General features: G+C 44.6%; 3 non-coding genes across 3 annotated transcripts; all 3 read right to left on the minus strand.

Moving 5' to 3' along the window:
* Positions 1-4,627: 4,627 nt before the first annotated feature.
* On the minus strand, positions 4,628-4,925 carry LOC148146939 (signal recognition particle RNA). The gene has a single exon (XR_015760264.1).
* Positions 4,926-10,952: 6,027 nt separating this feature from the next.
* On the minus strand, positions 10,953-11,250 carry LOC148146940 (signal recognition particle RNA). Its single transcript, XR_015760306.1, has one exon.
* A 6,033-nt stretch (positions 11,251-17,283) lies between these two features.
* Positions 17,284-17,581, minus strand: LOC148146941 (signal recognition particle RNA). Its single transcript, XR_015760289.1, has one exon.
* Positions 17,582-19,148: the final 1,567 nt, after the last annotated feature.

Here is a 19,148-nt window from a genome sequence, read left to right on the forward strand (position 1 = left end):
CTACTAAAGTCCAAGTAAACAATATCTACTGTTCTGCCTTCATCAATCGTTTTGGTAACTTCTTCAAAACTGCAAGCATGTTTGTGAGAAATTATTTTTCTCACACAAAGCCACGCTGACTATCCCGAATCAATTTATGTCTCTCTAAATGTCCATAAAGTTTATGTTTTAAAATCACCTCCATCAATCTACCCACAACCAAAGTCAGACAGGCCAATAGTTCCCGGCTTTCTCCTTACAACATTTCTTAAGCAAATCTAGGAAAAAATGTCTACTCCTATCTCTCCAAACCTTTGCTATTCATATATTTACCTAGGTGTCTTTTAAACTTTGCAATTGTGCTCAACATTCAGGATTTCCTCAGGAAGTTCATTCCACATGTGAATCACCTTCTGTGTAAAAATAAATTGCCCCTCATGTCTTTTTAAAATCTCCCTCCTCTCACCTTAAAAATATATCCCCTGTTCTTGAAATTCCCCCATCCTAGGTCTCACTCATGTCCTGTACAACCTCAAGATGACAACACTCAAAGTATAGACAACCACATATGTCCCAGGCTATGCTTGTGCCTTTGTTGGTATTTGGAACATGGAAAAGATGAGAACTTCTCATTCCTGATGAAGGGCTTATGCCTGAATGTCAATTCTCCTGCTCCTCGGATGCTGCCTGACCAGCTGTGCATTTCCAGCATCACACTCTCAACTCAGTATGTGAAACATGCCTTGTTGTGTTTCTATTCCGAGACTACCAACAACTCTTTCTCTGATATATCGATGATGTCATACCTGTGCCCAATCCCTAATTATGACACTCACCAGCCAGTTGTTTGCCTTTTCACTTAAACCATCATGTTCCCATGCTAAAATTCCCATCCTGGGTGTGCTATAGTGTTGTATTAATGTTCAATGTGAACTGGAGGAACAACATCACATTTTCATGTCACATCTCCCTATGCTAGCCCTGAACATTGAGTCAACAAACTTCACAGCATGACATCTACCCCTCCAGTTGGTTTAGAAACTGACTCCTTCCTTCACCTCCATTGCTTTTTTAAAAAAAAATGTATCGTGTTGTTTCACTCTCAACAGAATAGATTTTCTTTCTCTCTTTTGCACCTAGTATCTCCATGCATTTTACATTTCCATCTCACTTTTACTAACATTACCACTCTTTTTGTCTCCTGCTCTGAGCACCATTATCAATTATTCTACCTAATGTTTCTCCCCCTCTCTCAACAGCATAAAAATGTTTAAATTCCAAGACTGTTCAGTTCTGAAGAAAACATTTCAGACGCAAAATGTTAATGCTGTTTGTTTATCCATGTCATGTATGCAGCTGGACTTTGTCAGTTGCAAGTGGTGACAACAGCTCCACTGCAGTCACTGTGTAAGTCGAGCAGGCTGTTGCACTTGATTTGATGTGATTTATCGTTGTCACACATACCTAAGTGCAGTTGAAAGTTGTGTTTTGTGTACAGAATAAGCAGATCATAGGGTGATTGAACAGAGCAAGGCAGAGAAAGTTATGGCTGCAAGGAGAGGACAAAAAGAGATCACCATTAGATTAGAAATTTGAGAGACCCATTCGACAGACGAATAACAGCGGGTAAAAATTTGTTCTGGAACCCACTGGTATGTGCGTTTAAGCTTTTGTATCTTCTGCGTGATGGAAGAGGTTGGAAGAGATTAATACCAGGATTGGAGGTGTCACTGTTGACGCTAGCTGCCATTCCGGAACTACAGTATACGTAGAGGGAGTCCATGGCTTGTGTGATTGTCTGGGCTGTTCACATAACTTTCTGTAGGTTCTTATGGCCATGGGTAGAGCAATTACTGTACCAGCCATGATGTAGCTGGGTAGAATGCTTTCTATGATGCATCTATAAGAGTTAGTGAGGGTCTTTACAGACATGATGAATTTCATAAGCGTTCAGAGGAAGAAGAGGCATTGTTGTGCCTTCTTGATTATCACACCTCTGTGGGAGGTTCAGTGCAGGTTGCTGGTTATCATCACTCCAAGGAATTTGACGCTATCGACCCTCTCCACCTCAGCTCCATTGATATAAGTAGGGTCATGTTGTTCTTCTTTCTTCCGGAGGTCGATGATCAAGCTCCTTAGTTTTGCCCACCACTTTGGAGGAGAGATTGTTATCTTTGAATCATAAGATCAAGCATCCTATCTTCTTTCTGTATGCTAACTCATGGTTGTCTGATATCTGTCATACAATGGTAGTGTTTTCAGTGAACTTGTAAATGGCATTCGGATGAAATTGTGCCACACAGTCCCGAGTGTACAGGGAGTGCAGTAGGAGCTTGAGTACGTATTCTTGGGAGGCGCCGGTGTTGAGGCGCATCGCAGAGGAGGTGATGTTATCTTTCTTTACTGACTGCAGTCTATGGATCAAGAGGTTGAGGATCCTGTTGCAGATAGCAGACCCAAGACCTAGGTCTCAGAGTTTGGAGGTTAGTTTGGTTGGTATTATAATGTTGAAGGTGGAGCTGTAATCAATAAGTAGAAGCCTGACACAGGTATCTGTATTATTCAGATGTTCGTCGAATGAGTGCAGGATGAGAAAAATGGCATCTACCGTGGACCTGTTGCACTGGTAGGCAGATTGCAAGGGATTGAGGCAGGCTGGGGGTCTAGGGTTGATGTGATCCATGACTAACCTCTCAAAGGACTTTGTAACTATGGAAGTCAGAGGCATCAGGCGGTAGTCGTTGAGACACATTGCATGTGCTTTCTTTGGTACCGGAATAATGGAAGCAGTTGGGGACTTCAGATTGTAACAACGAGGGGTTAAAGATGTCAGAAAGTTCTCTCGCTAGCTGGTCTGCACAGGATCTAAGTGCATGGCTGGGGACTCCATCCGGACAAGTTGCTTTCCTTGGGTTCACTCACAAGAAGGCGATCTGACATCTGCAGCAGTGACTGGAGGAATATGAGGATCTGGGGTTGTTGGGGGCAGGTGGTATCATTCCACTGGCATTCTGTTTGAACGGATTGTAAAAAGATCAGGGAAGGCTGTGTTTTTCTCCGCTATTCTGTTCTGCTTCAATTTGCATCCTGTTATGCTGTGTAGGCCTTGTGACAGGCGATGGGTGTCCATTTGGTTAGTTTGGGTCTCTAACGTAGTCCTGTACTGCCTCTTGGCATCTGTAATAGCCTTGCAGAGGTTGTATCCAGAATTCTTATGAAAGTCTGAGTCATTCAATTTGAATGCCACCTGCCCGGTCTTCAGTAGGCAATGGATATCCCAGTTCATACAAGGTTTCTGGTTGAAGAACGCACTGATTTTCTTCTTTGACACACAGCCGTCTATACAAATGCCAATCACGTCTGTGACCGTGACAGCATACTTGGCTAGGATGACTGCTGAACTCTGAAATATGGTTCAGCCCAACGATTCCAAGCAGCGCCACAGAAGCCCTTCTGCAGCTTCAGACCAGCACTGTCCTACTTTCTGTGCTAGGTCCTCAAGTTTCAGATTCTGCTTATAAACTGGGAGCAGGAACACAGTGCTGTGATCTGATTTTCAAAAGTGTATTTGTGGTATGGAGTGGTAGGCATTGTTGGTGGTTCAGTAGCAATGGTTCAACATCTGTTGCGGAAGCTTCTATGTTACATGCTCTTGTGACTGTAAGGGAAGGCAGTCGCATGATTTTGTGTGATAGAACCCTTGAACAAATTACACCTCTGCTACTATATTGCTCCATTCCAGCAATGGCCAAGATATGTTTTCAATATTAGAGTGGGAAGCAGAAGACTGAATACCGGTGGCATTCAAGTGGCGTGCGAGAATCGCAGCAGAGAGGAACAGAGAACTTTCTTCTAACCGATCTGCCACTTGGACCACCGCCAGTTGTAAAGTGAGGCCAGTAAGGCCCCCGTTCTTGGAAATAACGTGCATCTCGGCTGCTATTATTTCTCGCTGTCTTGTCTAAGACCTCATACTCGGAAGTGAGGAGATGGAAAAATGGGCTGTTGGTCAACTTGATTGTGGCATCATGGAAATGCCAGTCTTGCTGCCTCTTTCTTTCTCTCTGGTAGCTACAGCATAAGAGAAGTTAGAATGAGAGTTCAAGTGTTGCACAGTTTTGCAGGAGAATCATTTGCCGAAGTGAATGAATGAATGGATGACGGAGAGGGGAAAGAGCCGGGAGGCAGCTTGAACGCTTGGTGGTTGCAATGGAAGTTTCGGCAATGTGAGCAATGGAGAATTCGGGTAGGAAAATGAAGAGAGTTTTGCGCTCTCTGCTGGCCGTGGCTGGTAGGATTGTGTAAAGTGGAGATTTTCTCAGAACAGTAGGTGCTGTGAACAGCAGGGAGCAGTAAAAGAGAAGTGAATATTGAGGAGAGGTAGAAAAGGGCAGTGTGGGAAGTGTGAGGTAATGACTGAGAGAGTGTGTTTGGGTGAGTGTGGAGGACTTGTAGAGAGATTCGGTTGTTGTAAAATGTGTGGATTTGTTGTTGACTTTGTAAAGATTGGTTATCGTGAGAGTGAATAAACGTGGCGGGCGTAGGGGGTGGAGGGAGTGAGTGGGGAAGGAAGGAAGCAGGATTGAGACATCGAGATTGTTTGCACTGATGGCAAAAGATGGGAATGCCGCAAGGTAAAGAATGGTGTAAAAGACTGCGTCTCACTGTATTGGTCAGGCTGCACTGCTGCATCCATTCACAGGTGCTATCCCACTACTGAGCAGTGCGGGGGCTTTGACCTGCTCCGTTTCCGACCTGGGCCGGTTCACCCCTCTGCAGCACACCTGGTACACCCGAGTTCCCCGAGGAGCACCATGTGGACACTGCCCTGAGTGTGGGCACCCGATCGACACAGACCACAACAGCCCAAAACTCCCAACCTCAAATCATCCGGCAGCCTCAGCCTCCCAGCAGCGGGATTACAGGCGCGCGCCACAGCCCCCGGCGATCGCGTGGCGCTTCCCTCAGTTGCCTTCAGTTCAAACGGCAGCAACAGCTCCACTGCAGACATTGCTGCAAAGACAACAGGCGGACGCAGTTTCACAGAGAGTCATCGAGTCATGCAGTACGGAAACAAACCCTTCAGCCCAATCACTCTGTGCCGAACATAATCTCAAACTAAACTCGCCGTAGCTCACTGCTACTTTCCGTTTTCATGTACTTACCCAAATATCTTTTAAACATTGTAACGGTGCCCACATCCATCAGTTCCTCAGGAACTTCATTCCACTGGCTAACCCCCACCCTCTATGGAAAAACAGATGCCCCTCATGTCTTTTTTAACTCTCGCACTTCTGCCCTTAAAATGTGCCCCCTCTCCTGAAATCCCCCATCCGAGGAAAAAGACAACTACTCTTCATCCTATCTATACCCTTCATTATTTTATTTTATAAACGTCCATAAGGTTTCCACTTGACCTGCTACTCTCCAGTGTAAAAGGTTCCAGCCTATCGCTTCACTTCACTTCAGCTCTGATGTAGATTCATCGAGATTCATAACACCAGCTTGCTTTCTCTCCATCGACCATTGTGATCTCCAACACTTTTTGTTTCCTGTTACAGATTCCAGCATCTGCAGTAATTTGTTCCTACCCAGTCTATCCAGCCTTTCTTTACAGCTCAAACTTTCCATACCTGGCAAAATCCAGTAAACCTCTTCTGAATTCCTCCAGCTTAAAAATATCCTTCCTATTACTTGGCAAACAGAACTGAACACTATATTCCAGAAGATGTCTCACCAATGTCCTGCCCAAACACAACATGACTTTTCAACGCCTATACTCAAAGGATTGAGCAATGAAGGCACAGCGTGCAAAATGTCTCTTGAACCACCCTGTCTATATGTGATGGAAACTTCAAGGAATGGTGTACCTGAACCCATTGGCCTCTCTGTTCTACCAACACTACTTGTGTATAAACACAACCAAGGCCCTACTTTTGGTTGTGCCCTATGTGTCCTACCCTTATTTGTTGAACCCAAATGCAATACCTTGCATTTATCCAGATTGAACACCATCTGCCATTTTTGAACCCATTGACCCATTTGAACAAGATCCCTTTGTAATCTTAGGAAACCTATTTCACTGGCTACTACGCTACCACTTTTGGTGCTGTCTGCAAGCTGACTAACCATGCCTTCTATATGCTCATCCAAATCATTCATATAGATGACAAACAAAAGATTTCCCAGAACCGATCCTTGTGGAACACTCTGGTGACAGGCCTTCAATCTGAAAGCAACCCTCAACCACTAGTCTCTTTCTCCTGCCATTAAGCCAATAATGCGTCCAATTGGCAAGCTCAATCTTGTGACCTAACTTTACTAATTAGTCTATAATGTGGAACCTTGTCAAAAGTTCTACTAAAGTCCAAGTAAACAATATCTACTGTTCTGCCTTCATCAATCGTTTTGGTAACTTCTTCAAAACTGCAAGCATGTTTGTGAGAAATTATTTTTCTCACACAAAGCCACGCTGACTATCCCGAATCAATTTATGTCTCTCTAAATGTCCATAAAGTTTATGTTTTAAAATCACCTCCATCAATCTACCCACAACCAAAGTCAGACAGGCCAATAGTTCCCGGCTTTCTCCTTACAACATTTCTTAAGCAAATCTAGGAAAAAATGTCTACTCCTATCTCTCCAAACCTTTGCTATTCATATATTTACCTAGGTGTCTTTTAAACTTTGCAATTGTGCTCAACATTCAGGATTTCCTCAGGAAGTTCATTCCACATGTGAATCACCTTCTGTGTAAAAATAAATTGCCCCTCATGTCTTTTTAAAATCTCCCTCCTCTCACCTTAAAAATATATCCCCTGTTCTTGAAATTCCCCCACCCTAGGTCTCACTCATGTCCTGTACAACCTCAAGATGACAACACTCAAAGTATAGACAACCACATATGTCCCAGGCTATGCTTGTGCCTTTGTTGGTATTTGGAACATGGAAAAGATGAGAACTTCTCATTCCTGATGAAGGGCTTCTGCCTGAATGTCAATTCTCCTGCTCCTCGGATGCTGCCTGACCAGCTGTGCATTTCCAGCATCACACTCTCAACTCAGTATGTGAAACATGCCTTGTTGTGTTTCTATTCCGAGACTACCAACAACTCTTTCTCTGATATATCGATGATGTCATACCTGTGCCCAATCCCTAATTATGACACTCACCAGCCAGTTGTTTGCCTTTTCACTTAAACCATCATGTTCCCATGCTAAAATTCCCATCCTGGGTGTGCTATAGTGTTGTATTAATGTTCAATGTGAACTGGAGGAACAACATCACATTTTCATGTCACATCTCCCTATGCTAGCCCTGAACATTGAGTCAACAAACTTCACAGCATGACATCTACCCCTCCAGTTGGTTTAGAAACTGACTCCTTCCTTCACCTCCATTGCTTTTTTAAAAAAAAATGTATCGTGTTGTTTCACTCTCAACAGAATAGATTTTCTTTCTCTCTTTTGCACCTAGTATCTCCATGCATTTTACATTTCCATCTCACTTTTACTAACATTACCACTCTTTTTGTCTCCTGCTCTGAGCACCATTACCATTTATTCTACTTAATGTTTCTCCCCCTCTCTCAACAGCATAAAAATGTTTAAATTCCAAGACTGTTCAGTTCTGAAGAAAACATTTCAGACGCAAAATGTTAATGCTGTTTGTTTATCCATGTCATGTATGCAGCTGGACTTTGTCAGTTGCAAGTGGTGACAACAGCTCCACTGCAGTCACTGTGTAAGTCGAGCAGGCTGTTGCACTTGATTTGATGTGATTTATCGTTGTCACACATACCTAAGTGCAGTTGAAAGTTGTGTTTTGTGTACAGAATAAGCAGATCATAGGGTGATTGAACAGAGCAAGGCAGAGAAAGTTATGGCTGCAAGGAGAGGACAAAAAGAGATCGCCATTAGATTTGAAATTTGAGAGACCCATTCGACAGACGAATAACAGCGGGTAAAAATTTGTTCTGGAACCCACTGGTATGTGCGTTTAAGCTTTTGTATCTTCTGCGTGATGGAAGAGGTTGGAAGAGATTAATACCAGGATTGGAGGTGTCACTGTTGACGCTAGCTGCCATTCCGGAACTACAGTATACGTAGAGGGAGTCCATGGCTTGTGTGATTGTCTGGGCTGTTCACATAGCTTTCTGTAGGTTCTTATGGCCATGGGTAGAGCAATTACTGTACCAGCCATGATGTAGCTGGGTAGAAAGCTTTCTATGATGCATCTATAAGAGTTAGTGAGGGTCCTTACAGACATGCTGAATTTCATAAGCGTTCAGAGGAAGAAGAGGCATTGTTGTGCCTTCTTGATTATCACACCTCTGTGGGAGGTTCAGTGCAGGTTGCTGGTTATCATCACTCCAAGGAATTTGACGCTATCGACCCTCTCCACCTCAGCTCCATTGATGTAAGTAGGGTCATGTTGTTCTTCTTTCTTCCGGAGGTCGATGATCAAGCTCCTTAGTTTTGCCCACCACTTTGGAGGAGAGATTGTTATCTTTGCATCATAAGATCAAGCATCCTATCTTCTTTCTGTATGCTGTCTGATATCTGTCATACAATGGTAGTGTTTTCAGTGAACTTGTAAATGGCATTCGGATGAAATTGTGCCACACAGTCCCGAGTGTACAGGGAGTGCAGTAGGAGCTTGAGTACGTATTCTTGGGAGGCGCCGGTGTTGAGGCGCATCGCAGAGGAGGTGATGTTATCTTTCTTTACTGACTGCAGTCTATGGATCAAGAGGTTGAGGATCCTGTTGCAGATAGCAGACCCAAGACCTAGGTCTCAGAGTTTGGAGGTTAGTTTGGTTGGTATTATAATGTTGAAGGTGGAGCTGTAATCAATAAGTAGAAGCCTGACACAGGTATCTGTATTATTCAGATGTTCGTCGAATGAGTGCAGGATGAGAAAAATGGCATCTACCGTGGACCTGTTGCACTGGTAGGCAGATTGCAAGGGATTGAGGCAGGCTGGGGGTCTAGGGTTGATGTGATCCATGACTAACCTCTCAAAGGACTTTGTAACTATGGAAGTCAGAGGCATCAGGCGGTAGTCATTGAGACACATTGCATGTGCTTTCTTTGGTACCGGAATAATGGAAGCAGTTGGGGACTTCAGATTGTAACAACGAGGGGTTAAAGATGTCAGAAAGTTCTCTCGCTAGCTGGTCTGCACAGGATCTAAGTGCATGGCTGGGGACTCCATCCGGACAAGTTGCTTTCCTTGGGTTCACTCTCAAGAAGGCGATCTGACATCTGCAGCAGTGACTGGAGGAATATGAGGATCTGGGGTTGTTGGGGGCAGGTGGTATCATTCCACTGGCATTCTGTTTGAACGGATTGTAAAAAGATCAGGGAAGGCTGTGTTTTTCTCCGCTATTCTGTTCTGCTTCAATTTGCATCCTGTTATGCTGTGTAGGCCTTGTGACAGGCGATGGGTGTCCATTTGGTTAGTTTGGGTCTCTAACGTAGTCCTGTACTGCCTCTTGGCATCTGTAATAGCCTTGCAGAGGTTGTATCCAGAATTCTTATGAAAGTCTGAGTCATTCAATTTGAATGCCACCTGCCCGGTCTTCAGTAGGCAATGGATATCCCAGTTCATACAAGGTTTCTAGTTGATGAACGCACTGATTTTCTTCTTTGACACACAGCCGTCTATACAAATGCCAATCACGTCTGTGACCGTGACAGCATACTTGGCTAGGATGACTGCTGAACTCTGAAATATGGTTCAGCCCAACGATTCCAAGCAGCGCCACAGAAGCCCTTCTGCAGCTTCAGACCAGCACTGTCCTACTTTCTGTGCTAGGTCCTCAAGTTTCAGATTCTGCTTATAAACTGGGAGCAGGAACACAGTGCTGTGATCTGATTTTCAAAAGTGTATTTGTGGTATGGAGTGGTAGGCATTGTTGGTGGTTCAGTAGCAATGGTTCAACATCTGTTGCGGAAGCTTCTATGTTACATGCTCTTGTGACTGTAAGGGAAGGCAGTCGCATGATTTTGTGTGATAGAACCCTTGAACAAATTACACCTCTGCTACTATATTGCTCCATTCCAGCAATGGCCAAGATATGTTTTCAATATTAGAGTGGGAAGCAGAAGACTGAATACCGGTGGCATTCAAGTGGCGTGCGAGAATCGCAGCAGAGAGGAACAGAGAACTTTCTTCTAACCGATCTGCCACTTGGACCACCGCCAGTTGTAAAGTGAGGCCAGTAAGGCCCCCGTTCTTGGAAATAACGTGCATCTCGGCTGCTATTATTTCTCGCTGTCTTGTCTAAGACCTCATACTCGGAAGTGAGGAGATGGAAAAATGGGCTGTTGGTCAACTTGATTGTGGCATCATGGAAATGCCAGTCTTGCTGCCTCTTTCTTTCTCTCTGGTAGCTACAGCATGAGAGAAGTTAGAATGAGAGTTCAAGTGTTGCACAGTTTTGCAGGAGAATCATTTGCCGAAGTGAATGAATGAATGGATGACGGAGAGGGGAAAGAGCCGGGAGGCAGCTTGAACGCTTGGTGGTTGCAATGGAAGTTTCGGCAATGTGAGCAATGGAGAATTCGGGCAGGAAAATGAAGAGAGTTTTGCGCTCTCTGCTGGCCGTGGCTGGTAGGATTGTGTAAAGTGGAGATTTTCTCAGAACAGTAGGTGCTGTGAACAGCAGGGAGCAGTAAAAGAGAAGTGAATATTGAGGAGAGGTGGAAAAGGGCAGTGTGGGAAGTGTGAGTTAATGACTGAGAGAGTGTGTTTGGGTGAGTGTGGAGGACTTGTAGAGAGATTCGGTTGTTGTAAAATGTGTGGATTTGTTGTTGACTTTGTAAAGATTGGTTATCGTGAGAGTGAATAAACGTGGCGGGCGTAGGGGGTGGAGGGAGTGAGTGGGGAAGGAAGGAAGCAGGATTGAGACATCGAGATTGTTTACACTGATGGCAAAAGATGGGAATGCCGCAAGGTAAAGAATGGTGTAAAAGACTGCGTCTCACTGTATTGGTCAGGCTGCACTGCTGCATCCATTCACAGGTGCTATCCCACTACTGAGCAGTGCGGGGGCTTTGACCTGCTCCGTTTCCGACCTGGGCCGGTTCACCCCTCTGCAGCACACCTGGTACACCCGAGTTCCCCGAGGAGCACCATGTGGACACTGCCCTGAGTGTGGGCACCCGATCGACACAGACCACAACAGCCCAGAACTCCCAACCTCAAGTCATCCGGCAGCCTTAGCCTCCCAGCAGCGGGATTACAGGCGCGCGCCACAGCCCCCGGCGATCGCGTGGCGCTTCCCTCAGTTGCCTTCAGTTCAAACGGCAGCAACAGCTCCACTGCAGACGTTGCTGCAAAGACAACAGGCGGACGCAGTTTCACAGAGAGTCATCGAGTCATGCAGTACGGAAACAAACCCTTCAGCCCAATCACTCTGTGCCGAACATAATCTCAAACTAAACTCGCCGTAGCTCACTGCTACTGGTCCAGATCCAAACTTTCCCTTTTCATGTACTTACCCAAATATCTTTTAAACATTGTAACGGTGCCCACATCCATCAGTTCCTCAGGAACTTCATTCCACTGGCTAACCCCCACCCTCTATGGAAAAAAAGATGCCCCTCATGTCTTTTTTAACTCTCGCACTTCTGCCCTTAAAATGTGCCCCCTCTCCTGAAATCCCCCATCCGAGGAAAAAGACAACTACTCTTCATCCTATCTATACCCTTCATTATTTTATTTTATAAACGTCCATAAGGTTTCCACTTGACCTGCTACTCTCCAGTGTAAAAGGTTCCAGCCTATCGCTTCACTTCACTTCAGCTCTGATGTAGATTCATCGAGATTCAGAACACCAGCTTGCTTTCTCTCCATCGACCATTGTGATCTCCAACACTTTTTGTTTCCTGTTACAGATTCCAGCATCTGCAGTAATTTGTTCCTACCCAGTCTATCCAGCCTTTCTTAACAGCTCAAACTTTCCATACCTGGCAAAATCCAGCTTCTGAATTCCTCCAGCTTAAAAATATCCTTCCTATTACTTGGCAAACAGAACTGAACACTGTATTCCAGAAGATGTCTCACCAATGTCCTGCCCAAACACAACGTGACTTTTCAACGCCTATACTCCAAGGATTGAGCAATGAAGGCACAGCGTGCAAAATGTCTCTTGAACCACCCTGTCTATATGTGATGGAAACTTCAAGGAATGGTGTACCTGAACCCATTGGCCTCTCTGTTCTACCAACACTACTTGTGTATAAACACAACCAAGGCCCTACTTTTGGTTGTGCCCTATGTGTCCTACCCTTATTTGTTGAACCCAAATGCAATACCTTGCATTTATCCAGATTGAACACCATCTGCCATTTTTGAACCCATTGACCCATTTGAACAAGATCCCTTTGTAATCTTAGGAAACCTATTTCACTGGCTACTACACTACCACTTTTGTTGCTGTCTGCAAGCTGACTAACCATGCCTTCTATATGCTCATCCAAATCATTCATATAGATGACAAACAAAAGATTTCCCAGAACCGATCCTTGTGGAACACTCTGGTGACAGGCCTTCAATCTGAAAGCAACCCTCAACCACGAGTCTCTTTCTCCTGCCATTAAGCCAATAATGCGTCCAATTGGCAAGCTCAATCTTGTGACCTAACTTTACTAGTTAGTCTATAATGTGGAACCTTGTCAAAAGTTCTACTAAAGTCCAAGTAAACAATATCTACTGTTCTGCCTTCATCAATCGTTTTGGTAACTTCTTCAAAACTGCAAGCATGTTTGTGAGAAATTATTTTTCTCACACAAAGCCACGCTGACTATCCCGAATCAATTTATGTCTCTCTAAATGTCCATAAAGTTTATGTTTTAAAATCACCTCCATCAATCTACCCACAACCAAAGTCAGACAGGCCAATAGTTCCCGGCTTTCTCCTTACAACATTTCTTAAGCAAATCTAGGAAAAAATGTCTACTCCTATCTCTCCAAACCTTTGCTATTCATATATTTACCTAGGTGTCTTTTAAACTTTGCAATTGTGCTCAACATTCAGGATTTCCTCAGGAAGTTCATTCCACATGTGAATCACCTTCTGTGTAAAAATAAATTGCCCCTCATGTCTTTTTAAAATCTCCCTCCTCTCACCTTAAAAATATATCCCCTGTTCTTGAAATTCCCCCACCCTAGGTCTCACTCATGTCCTGTACAACCTCAAGATGACAACACTCAAAGTATAGACAACCACATATGTCCCAGGCTATGCTTGTGCCTTTGTTGGTATTTGGAACATGGAAAAGATGAGAACTTCTCATTCCTGATGAAGGGCTTATGCCTGAATGTCAATTCTCCTGCTCCTCGGATGCTGCCTGACCAGCTGTGCATTTCCAGCATCACACTCTCAACTCAGTATGTGAAACATGCCTTGTTGTGTTTCTATTCCGAGACTACCAACAACTCTTTCTCTGATATATCGATGATGTCATACCTGTGTCCAATCCCTAATTATGACACTCACCAGCCAGTTGTTTGCCTTTTCACTTAAACCATCATGTTCCCATGCTAAAATTCCCATCCTGGGTGTGCTATCGTGTTGTATTAATGTTCAATGGGAACTGGAGGAACAACATCACATTTTCATGTCACATCTCCCTGTGCTAGCCCTGAACATTGAGTCAACAAACTTCACAGCATGACATCTACCCCTCCAGTTGGTTTAGAAACTGACTCCTTCCTTCACCTCCATTGCTTTTTTAAAAAAAAAGTATCGTGTTGTTTCACTCTCAACAGAATAGATTTTCTTTCTCTCTTTTGCACCTAGTATCTCCATGCATTTTACATTTCCATCTCACTTTTACTAACATTACCACTCTTTTTGTCTCCTGCTCTGAGAACCATTACCATTTATTCTACTTAATGTTTCTCCCCCTCTCTCAACAGCATAAAAATGTTTAAATTCCAAGACTGTTCAGTTCTGAAGAAAACATTTCATACGCAAAATGTTAATACTGTTTGTTTATCCATGTCATGTATGCAGCTGGACTTTGTCAGTTGCAAGTGGTGACAACAGCTCCACTGCAGTCACTGTGTAAGTCGAGCAGGCTGTTGCACTTGATTTGATGTGATTTATCGTTGTCACACATACCTAAGTGCAGTTGAAAGTTGTGTTTTGTGTACAGAATAAGCAGATCATAGGGTGATTGAACAGAGCAAGGCAGAGAAAGTTATGGCTGCAAGGAGAGGACAAAAAGAGATCGCCATTAGATTTGAAATTTGAGAGACCCATTCGACAGACGAATAACAGCGGGTAAAAATTTGTTCTGGAACCCACTGGTATGTGCGTTTAAGCTTTTGTATCTTCTGCGTGATGGAAGAGGTTGGAAGAGATTAATACCAGGATTGGAGGTGTCACTGTTGACGCTAGCTGCCATTCCGGAACTACAGTATACGTAGAGGGAGTCCATGTCTGGGCTGTTCACATAACTTTCTGTAGGTTCTTATGGCCATGAGTAGAGCAATTACTGTACCAGCCATGATGTAGCTGGGTAGAATGCTTTCTATGATGCATCTATAAGAGTTAGTGAGGGTCCTTACAGACATGCTGAATTTCATAAGCGTTCAGAGGAAGAAGAGGCATTGTTGTGCCTTCTTGATTATCACACCTCTGTGGGAGGTTCAGTGCAGGTTGCTGGTTATCATCACTCCAAGGAATTTGACGCTATCGACCCTCTCCACCTCAGCTCCATTGATGTAAGTAGGGTCATGTTGTTCTTCTTTCTTCCGGAGGTCGATGATCAAGCTCCTTAGTTTTGCCCACCACTTTGGAGGAGAGATTGTTATCTTTGCATCATAAGATCAAGCATCCTATCTTCTTTCTGTATGCTAACTCATGGTTGTCTGATATCTGTCATACAATGGTAGTGTTTTCAGTGAACTTGTAAATGGCATTCGGATGAAATGGTGCCACACAGTCCCGAGTGTACAGGGAGTGCAGTAGGAGCTTGAGTACGTATTCTTGGGAGGCGCCGGTGTTGAGGCGCATCGCAGAGGAGGTGATGTTATCTTTCTTTACTGACTGCAGTCTATGGATCAAGGGGTTGAGGATCCTGTTGCAGATAGCAGACCCAAGACCTAGGTCTCAGAGTTTGGAGGTTAGTTTGGTTGGTATTATAATGTTGAAGGTGGAGCTGTAATCAATAAGTAGAAGCCTGACACAGGTATCTGTATTATTCAGATGTTCGTCGAATGAGTGCAGGATGAGAAAAATGGCATCTACCGTGGACCTGTTGCACTGGTAGGCAGATTGCAAGGGATTGAGGCAGGCTGGGGGTCTAGGGTTGATGTGATCCATGACTAACCTCTCAAAGGACTTTGTAACTATGGAAGTCAGAGGCATCAGGCGGTAGTCATTGAGACACATTGCATGTGCTTTCTTTGGTACCGGAATAATGGAAGCAGTTGGGGACTTCAGATTGTAACAACGAGGGGTTAAAGATGTCAGAAAGTTCTCTCGCTCGCTGGTCTGCACAGGATCTAAGTGCATGGCTGGGGACTCCATCCGGACAAGTTGCTTTCCTTGGGTTCACTCTCAAGAAGGCGATCTGACATCTGCAGCAGTGATTGGAGGAATATGAGGATCTGGGGTTGTTGGGGGCAGGTGGTATCATTCCACTGGCATTCTGTTTGAACGGATTGTAAAAAGATCAGGGAAGGCTGTGTTTTTCTCCGCTATTCTGTTCTGCTTCAATTTGCATCCTGTTATGCTGTGTAGGCCTTGTGACAGGCGATGGGTGTCCATTTGGTTAGTTTGGGTCTCTAACGTAGTCCTGTACTGCCTCTTGGCATCTGTAATAGCCTTGCAGAGGTTGTATCCAGAATTCTTATGAAAGTCTGAGTCATTCAATTTGAATGCCACCTGCCCGGTCTTCAGTAGGCAATGGATATCCCAGTTCATACAAGGTTTCTGGTTGAAGAACGCACTGATTTTCTTCTTTGACACACAGCCGTCTATACAAATGCCAATCACGTCTGTGACCGTGACAGCATACTTGGCTAGGATGACTGCTGAACTCTGAAATATGGTTCAGCCCAACGATTCCAAGCAGCGCCACAGAAGCCCTTCTGCAGCTTCAGACCAGCACTGTCCTACTTTCTGTGCTAGGTCCTCAAGTTTCAGATTCTGCTTATAAACTGGGAGCAGGAACACAGTGCTGTGATCTGATTTTCAAAAGTGTATTTGTGGTATGGAGTGGTAGGCATTGTTGGTGGTTCAGTAGCAATGGTTCAACATCTGTTGCGGAAGCTTCTATGTTACATGCTCTTGTGACTGTAAGGGAAGGCAGTCGCATGATTTTGTGTGATAGAACCCTTGAACAAATTACACCTCTGCTACTATATTGCTCCATTCCAGCAATGGCCAAGATATGTTTTCAATATTAGAGTGGGAAGCAGAAGACTGAATACCGGTGGCATTCAAGTGGCGTGCGAGAATCGCAGCAGAGAGGAACAGAGAACTTTCTTCTAACCGATCTGCCACTTGGACCACCGCCAGTTGTAAAGTGAGGCCAGTAAGGCCCCCGTTCTTGGAAATAACGTGCATCTCGGCTGCTATTATTTCTCGCTGTCTTGTCTAAGACCTCATACTCGGAAGTGAGGAGATGGAAAAATGGGCTGTTGGTCAACTTGATTGTGGCATCATGGAAATGCCAGTCTTGCTGCCTCTTTCTTTCTCTCTGGTAGCCACAGCATGAGAGAAGTTAGAATGAGAGTTCAAGTGTTGCACAGTTTTGCAGGAGAATCATTTGCCGAAGTGAATGAATGAATGGATGACGGAGAGGGGAAAGAGCCGGGAGGCAGCTTGAACGCTTGGTGGTTGCAATGGAAGTTTCGGCAATGTGAGCAATGGAGAATTCGGGCAGGAAAATGAAGAGAGTTTTGCGCTCTCTGCTGGCCGTGGCTGGTAGGATTGTGTAAAGTGGAGATTTTCTCAGAACAGTAGGTGCTGTGAACAGCAGGGAGCAGTAAAAGAGAAGTGAATATTGAGGAGAGGTAGAAAAGGGCAGTGTGGGAAGTGTGAGGTAATGACTGAGAGAGTGTGTTTGGGTGAGTGTGGAGGACTTGTAGAGAGATTCGGTTGTTGTAAAATGTGTGGATTTGTTGTTGACTTTGTAAAGATTGGTTATCGTGAGAGTGAATAAACGTGGCGGGCGTAGGGGGTGGAGGGAGTGAGTGGGGAAGGAAGGAAGCAGGATTGAGACATCGAGATTGTTTGCACTGATGGCAAAAGATGGGAATGCCGCAAGGTAAAGAATGGTGTAAAAGACTGCGTCTCACTGTATTGGTAAGGCTGCACTGCTGCATCCATTCACAAGTGCTATCCCACTACTGAGCAGTGCGGGGGCTTTGACCTGCTCCGTTTCCGACCTGGGCCGGTTCACCCCTCTGCAGCACACCTGGTACACCCGAGTTCCCCGAGGAGCACCATGTGGACACTGCCCTGAGTGTGGGCACCCGATCGACACAGACCACAACAGCCCAGAACTCCCAACCTCAAGTCATCCGGCAGCCTCAGCCTCCCAGCAGCGGAATTACAGGCGCGCGCCACAGCCCCCGACGATCTCGTGGCGCTTCCCTCAGTTGCCTTCAGTTCAAACGGCAGCAACAGCTCCACTGCAGACATTGCTGCAAAGACAACAGGCGGACGCAGTTTCACAGAGAGTCATCGAGTCATGCAGTACGGAAACAAACCCTTCAGCCCAATCACTCTGTGCCGAACATAATCTCAAACTAAACTCGCCGTAGCTCACTGCTACTGGTCCAGATCCAAACTTTCCCTTTTCATGTACTTACCCAAATATCTTTTAAACATTGTAACGGTGCCCACATCCATCAGTTCCTCAGGAACTTCATTCCACTGGCTAACCCCCACCCTCTATGGAAAAAAAGATGCCCCTCATGTCTTTTTTAACTCTCGCACTTCTGCCCTTAAAATGTGCCCCCTCTCCTGAAATCCCCCATCCGAGGAAAAAGACAACTACTCTTCATCCTATCTATACCCTTCATTATTTTATTTTATAAACGTCCATAAGGTTTCCACTTGACCTGCTACTCTCCAGTGTAAAAGGTTCCAGCCTATCGCTTCACTTCACTTCAGCTCTGATGTAGATTCATCGAGATTCATAACACCAGCTTGCTTTCTCTCCATCGACCATTGTGATCTCCAACACGTTTTGTTTCCTGTTACAGATTCCAGCATCTGCAGTAATTTGTTCCTACCCAGTCTATCCAGCCTTTCTTTACAGCTCAAACTTTCCATACCTGGCAAAATCCAGTAAATCTCTTCTGAATTCCTCCAGCTTAAAAATATCTTTCCTATTACTTGGCAAACAGAACTGAACACTATATTCCAGAAGATGTCTCACCAATGTCCTGCCCAAACACAACGTGACTTTTCAACGCCTATACTCAAAGGATTGAGCAATGAAGGCACAGCGTGCAAAATGTCTCTTGAACCACCCTGTCTATATGTGATGGAAACTTCAAGGAATGGTGTACCTGAACCCATTGGCCTCTCTGTTCTACCAACACTACTTGTGTATAAACACAACCAAGGCCCTACTTTTGGTTGTGCCCTATGTGTCCTACCCTTATTTGTTGAACCCAAATGCAATACCTTGCATTTATCCAGATTGAACACCATCTGCCATTTTTGAACCCATTGACCCATTTGAACAAGATCCCTTTGTAATCTTAGGAAACCTATTTCACTGGCTACTACGCTACCACTTTTGGTGCTGTCTGCAAGCTGACTAACCATGCCTTCTATATGCTCATCCAAATCATTCATATAGATGACAAACAAAAGATTTCCCAGAACCGATCCTTGTGGAACACTCTGGTGACAGGCCTTCAATCTGAAAGCAACCCTCAACCACGAGTCTCTTTCTCCTGCCATTAAGCCAATAATGCGTCCAATTGGCAAGCTCAATCTTGTGACCTAACTTTACTAATTAGTCTATAATGTGGAACCTTGTCAAAAGTTCTACTAAAGTCCAAGTAAACAATATCTACTGTTCTGCCTTCATCAATCGTTTTGGTAACTTCTTCAAAACTGCAAGCATGTTTGTGAGAAATTATTTTTCTCACACAAAGCCACGCTGACTATCCCGAATCAATTTATGT

The sequence above is a fragment of the Chiloscyllium plagiosum genome, unplaced genomic scaffold (assembly GCF_037043375.1).
Source record: "Chiloscyllium plagiosum isolate Xiang-an unplaced genomic scaffold, Cpla_swu_hap1 HiC_scaffold_18, whole genome shotgun sequence".
NCBI classification, from domain to species: Eukaryota; Metazoa; Chordata; class Chondrichthyes; order Orectolobiformes; family Hemiscylliidae; genus Chiloscyllium; species Chiloscyllium plagiosum.